This window comes from Clupea harengus, chromosome 19, assembly GCF_900700415.2.
Source record: "Clupea harengus chromosome 19, Ch_v2.0.2, whole genome shotgun sequence".
NCBI lineage: Eukaryota > Metazoa > Chordata > Actinopteri > Clupeiformes > Clupeidae > Clupea > Clupea harengus.
Genome location: NC_045170.1, coordinates 27095835 through 27101834, shown reverse-complemented (window position 1 = coordinate 27101834; position 6000 = coordinate 27095835). Strand labels below are relative to the sequence as shown.

At 38.1% G+C, this 6000-nt stretch overlaps 1 protein-coding gene across 1 annotated transcript in view; it reads left to right on the top strand.

Annotated features, from left to right (window-relative positions):
• The first annotated feature begins 452 nt into the window (after positions 1 to 452).
• Positions 453 to 6000, top strand: part of slco2b1 (solute carrier organic anion transporter family, member 2B1) — a 70467-nt gene continuing 64919 nt past the window's right edge. The window contains exon 1 of the mRNA XM_012818516.3: positions 453 to 769. The gene's annotated coding sequence lies outside the window, so the exon portion shown is untranslated. The remainder of the gene's footprint in view (positions 770 to 6000) is intronic.

Genomic DNA, 6000 nt, shown 5'->3' with positions numbered 1-6000 from the left:
CTAATGGCTCTTATTTACATTTATTAGTTTCAGTGAAAACTCTTTACAAATACAAACTAATAAAAATTCAGACTCCTATTTTACCCTCACAAGCATTAAAATGACTAATATTCATGACTTGTATAGTATGTGAATGCATTTCATTTATTGAGAGATATTCATTAGGCCACACAGTAAAGAAAAAAATGGTGGGTGGGGATTATTTTTTATTTCCTATTTATTCATTAATTTATGTATAATGTATTCAGTAAAGGCCACATGCACAAATATGTATTTATTTATTTTATTTAAACTGCACAAAGTATGGCAATATTTGGGTAGTAAGGAGTTAAGACATACATGATAACCAAAACTGGTTTTCAAATGGATAGGTTGTTGTGCAACATAGCTTCTTAAAGGCATAGTGTTTATTAAAATAACATCAGTTAGCATTTCATTCTATTGTTTGCGACCTTGTGACACTAAATTAACTGAAATTGAATTGACCACTGTCGTCATCTGTCTGTATTATGGTTTGTCCACGCACCGTAGTGTAGGTTTGAGTGCTCTCACCACCAATCTGAGAGGCAGCACATTAGTGAAAGTCTGGACGGAGTTGCAGTTGTGCAACAACTGTGCGGGAACAAAAATCCCGCCCACTTCCTTGTGTTCCTGGTGAAAAGTTTGTGCAGGCTACAACATGACTTCTCTCAACTTGACAGGGAAGACTTTTCTGTAAATGTGAAAGGACAGACCTTGCTTTTCCTACTGTGAACTGTGCATGTAAACTGTAAGTAGACATATGTGAACATTACTGCTTATTGTTATTATCTTCACTTTGTAATTAATATCTTCAGAAACTAACATGACCAAACAATTGTTAAAGTAGGCATATCCTGTATCTGTATTTTGGAGAACTTAGAGAATGGAACATAGCACTTGAAGTACAAACCCTACAAAGCAAGCTCCTTACTTCACTTCTATTTTATTTGTAATGGATGCAAAACAGTGTTTTAAGAAATACCAGCACATAGCGTAATATGAATATTACGAAATCTACAAATATTCTATACACCAATGATTGTCTTGGAGGGGTAGATCAAATTGATACAGTCATAAGCAAAGTAAATACCATTGACCTATGGTCGTGAGTGTAAACTTGAGATTGAGTTACTGAGACCAGAAATGAACTGTTATTTATTTAAGAAGTTATGCTTTGTTTGCAGTCATGTAGGCTGTTTATTATATTTGCATGTATGCATATATTTACAGTTGTTGATGTTCTTTTTACCATTAGTTAACTTTTTTGACCTTCTTGGCAGCTTTCCGCAGCAGTGTTCTGTATGTTGCCTCAGCCACCAGGTCCATTTGGCATATTTCACATGCGCACGCCCTCAAAACTATGTTACGCAAAGAAGTGTATCAAGTGTAACCTTTTTTTTGTTGCTTCTTCTCATCTCACCCCTTTTTGCTAAAATGTGCTGTGGTACATCACCAAAAGTACTCTTTACACCACTCTTCCATAGACCCACTTGTAATTAGTGTGGGCCCTCAGCATGGGAACACCAGGGGCCCAGAGTTAGGTTTGATCACTCTGGAGTGGCCCCAAAAGGGCACATGCATTTCAAAAGTATATAAAATATTGAATAATAACTCATATATATATATATATATATATATATACAATATATATATATACATATATATATATAGTTAAGGTATTTAAAGTAACACTATGTCAATTTGACACTTTTTGAGGTATGGTTTTATAGGCAACTAGTTTTTGTACCACCAATTAATTTTGATAGCATATGGGCATGTGAAGGACAGATAAACACCTGTGTCTTCCCCACTAGCCATCCAGGATACCGGTAAGCCTTATGAAGTGCTGTGTTCCGGGCTGGAACACCCTGCAAAAATGGAAGAAAAGCTTTCACAGCATGACATTATACTGCCAAAATACACCAGTTAGTGTGTTGGCAAGCTTCTATCAGTGTCAACTGGGCTGTTGGTGGTGTAAGGTTTTTGCATGCCTTTTGTGATCTTGCTCATTTTGGAACAGAACACCTTTAAGAGATGCTTTTTGACATTAGATAAAACAACAATCTTTAAATAGTAAGATTAAAACAAAGTGCAAATGTAAAATAAATAAAAAGACTTTCTGTGGCATTTAGTCCAGTGCTTCTGTGGCTTTCAGTTGTTCTTTAATGCACTTTCAGAAGATAACTCAAGTGTTAATCGCTTCTTTTCAATGTTTGTCCATATATTAAAGCAATAATTATTTAAAAAACATAAGAAAATAAGAAAATTAAAAAGTTGGCCATTACACTAGACACGTTTCAGTCCTCGCATATTTTTCAGAGGATTGAATCTTTCCCAAAAGTCGACGATTACTCATCAAGTAGGCATGAAAGTCCTTGCAGGTCATATACTTGAAATTGTACTGCGTATCGTACCAAAGCCTCAAAATGATCGTATTTGGAGGAAAATTACCGTACACTAGTCAAACGCATACAATACAGATATCTTTCTACACAAATAGACCGACATCAGCCATAACACTCGAGACATTTGCCTGTTCGTCCGCTCGCGACACACACCGAGTCACTTGAGACACACGCACACCGATACAGACACACACAGACAAACACACCTAGAAGCCGCTTTACAATAGAGACAGTAGCCGCGCCGGCTGATAAGATCATACTGAGTTGAGGTCATGGGTGACTTAAGCGTAAACTCCATGTTCACCTTCTAATATCAAGCATGATTGGCTCAAAGGATGTTAAATGAAAAGCATTAGATGTATGACTCAAATCTAGATCCTTGCTGGTTACAACGAACGACTATTTGTCACAAGTGTCACACAATTCTAAAATGATCGTACATTATATATGATTTTTTCCATTATTGATCGCACATCGTACAGAGGGCGTGGAAGTGAGCAGGGGGAGGACGTAATAACTAGTTTGTGAAAGACCCAGAGAAACGCAACACCAGGGGCGTTTCTAGGATTCAAAGAAAGGGGGGGCTTAGCCCCAAGGGGCATGTTTGCGCGCTGCAATTTTTTTTTTTAAGGCCCATTTGGGGCTGCGGATATCCATTGTTTCAGACAGTTCATAGATTGGTTTAATCAGAAAGAGTGTGATTTTGCTCTGTAGTTTTGCTTGCATTCAGTATAACACAAGAGACAGAATGACAGGGTCATAGTGAAATTTGACAACACAAATATACCAGCTGTGGTGAAATGACCTGTTCTGAGCACCAAAACTGTCCTGTGGGTAGCTCTTCAGCTTAACCGGTCTGGGCCCTGTGTCTTTTTCACCTAAATCATTAGTTGCTGCAGCTGCTTGGTCTGTCTCTTCCTCTCTCTGACTCTCTGCCTCAGCCTCTCCTTCTGCATGACCCTTTAAGATAAGTTCAAACATTGAAACATTAACTGATCGAAATCCAGAAGCCAATTTTATGACTTGGCATAAAAATATCATGTAATAATCTAGTTTAGGCTAACCCTTGGAGTAGCCTAGGCCTGACAACAAATGCCTATACATTTCTACCACAGTAGAAGAAAATTTAAAAAACTCCACTCATTTCCTTCTAGACCTGTAGACCACTAACCTCCATCACACCGGCTCCTTCAGCCCTGTCAATCTCCTGCTTCTCTCTCTCATCTGACTGGGCGGAGCTACCACCTCTCCTAAAGAATGTTCTTATATCCATCTGGTCAATGAATTGGATGATATACCGGTACAATAGCGTTATGAGGGACACTATGACATTTAGTTTTCACTAGCATTAACTGATTATAAATAACAACATTCTATAGGGACTGATAATATTGTTTTGAAATACTAGAGAGATATATCAATGCAAAGAATAGAGAGATAGTTATTTCTTGTATTTCGAATTCGCTCGTTCACACTCTTGCTAACTGGTGACAGTTTCTAACAAAGTAGCAAGCTAGCTTGGTTTTAACATAGCCCACTACAATATTCGCTTTCATTTGCCTCATATCAAGTAAACCTAAAGCAGGTAACACTCGTTAACAACTACAGATAGCCACATTCTATAACTTCTTGTACTTACAATTTCACTCCGTGCATAATTTACTTTGAACTCCTTGTATATAATACTGGCTGTCGTTGACGAGAGACGGTACTAGTGCCCGGGGTTTATATCGTAAAGTATGATGAAAGGCTGTTGGAGTATAATTTGAAGGGGGAGTAAACATACAAACCAGAACGCACGCATATAAGTAGCATGTTAGAGTTATAATTAACTTTTTTTATTAATTTTTTTTATTAAAATTTTTTTTAAGCCAATAATGCCAAATGATTTGGGGGGGCTGAAGAACATTTTAGGGGGGCTTCAGCATAAGAGGACATCTGGTCACCCTACCAGTGTATTAGCCCAGCATATCAGGCGATTAACGTTAGTAAGATCTAAGGTTAGAATTACTTGCAAAGTAAATTAATGTATTCACATTCAACATGACAACACAGGTCTTCTCCCTTGACCGCAATCAGAAATGTTATAAGGGATGTTACTATCCATGTTAATGTGGAGTATGTTTCCGTCACTCATTCATAACTAATACAAAATTCAGTCAAAGTAGAAACGTACATTAAGAGTTGTTTATTAGCTTACTAAACTTAATCTCACATTGCCGTCAGAGTATCAGTATCTGTGGCATGGCTCGAAACCGTATGAGCAACTCAGGAAACAAACAGGGGTTCTTATAGATTTAGCCGGTCAAATTAAGAGTCCCATAAGTGCATTTCCCCTAACTGACATAACACATAAAGTGAGTATAATTGACACAATAAGAATACAAATCAGCAACATAAAATAATACAAATAACAATGGATGAGAACACATAACTCAACACCCCCACTTGTTCTCATTATCTCAAGCCATGTTCAGTGTGACATATACACATTTAATTTCCAAACATACAACTTTTAAACTTGACAATTTTAACTTTTGATAAAGGCTTTGTTAGTATGTCTGCAACCATGTCTTCTGTTGGACAGTACTCAACATGTATTCTTCCCTCACTGAGTGCATCACGAATGAAGTGGTATTTAATATCAATGTGTTTGGACCTCAATCTATTCACTGGGTTTCTACTCATTGCAATAGCCCCCTGATTGTCACCATAGATCTTGGTACAAGTGTAAGCACTGTTGTCCGTACCATTTAGCAGTTGAGTTAGGTACATTCTTTCTTGAGTAGTGTTTGCTAGTGTTGTGTCTATTTTTAAGTCTTTTGCAACTTTCACAATCAGAAACTCAAACCCAGGACGTGTTGTTCCAACAGATTTACTGTAGTAATTAAGCCACAATAAAGAGATGAATTTCCAGGAAAAGATCTGCCAGATACACTCGGGCTAACATATTTCAAGTTACCTAACACCTCCCACCTTTACCCTGGTTGGTTGACACCTATAGCCTATTGGGTTTGACCCCTCATATGACCCCACACAAATATATTCAGCCTCACAGGTAGATAGTGCCACTGTTGGCTGTTTTCTAGACTTCCAGGAAATTGCGGGGCCTTGTTGAGTCAGGCTGAAACAGTACCCTGTTGTGCTGCGTCCATCCTTTACAGAGGAAGCCCAGTCAGAATCACTGAATGCTATTAGACTCAAAACCTCATCCGTTTTCCTAAAACAACTCGTAATCAAGTGTGCCCTTAAGGTATCTCAGGACATGTTTAGCAGCCACTAAGTCCTGTGTTTTAGGTTTTGCTAGACTTTGTGACAGTTTACTCACTGTCCAGCTGATGTCTGGTCTGGTACAGGTCATTGCATAGATCAGGCTACCAACAATTTCACGATAATCTTTGGGGTTTTCCTATTTCTGCTGTTGATGAACTTTCCCTCAGTACAAACATTACAGTCTAGTTTGGTAGTACTAGTCGCCTCACTTTAATGCTACGTTGATCATCCTGGTTCCGTCAGCCAGTTCCATGTAATGGGACTGGGTTGAAGCTCTCATCGAATCGAAAATGTTGCTGCA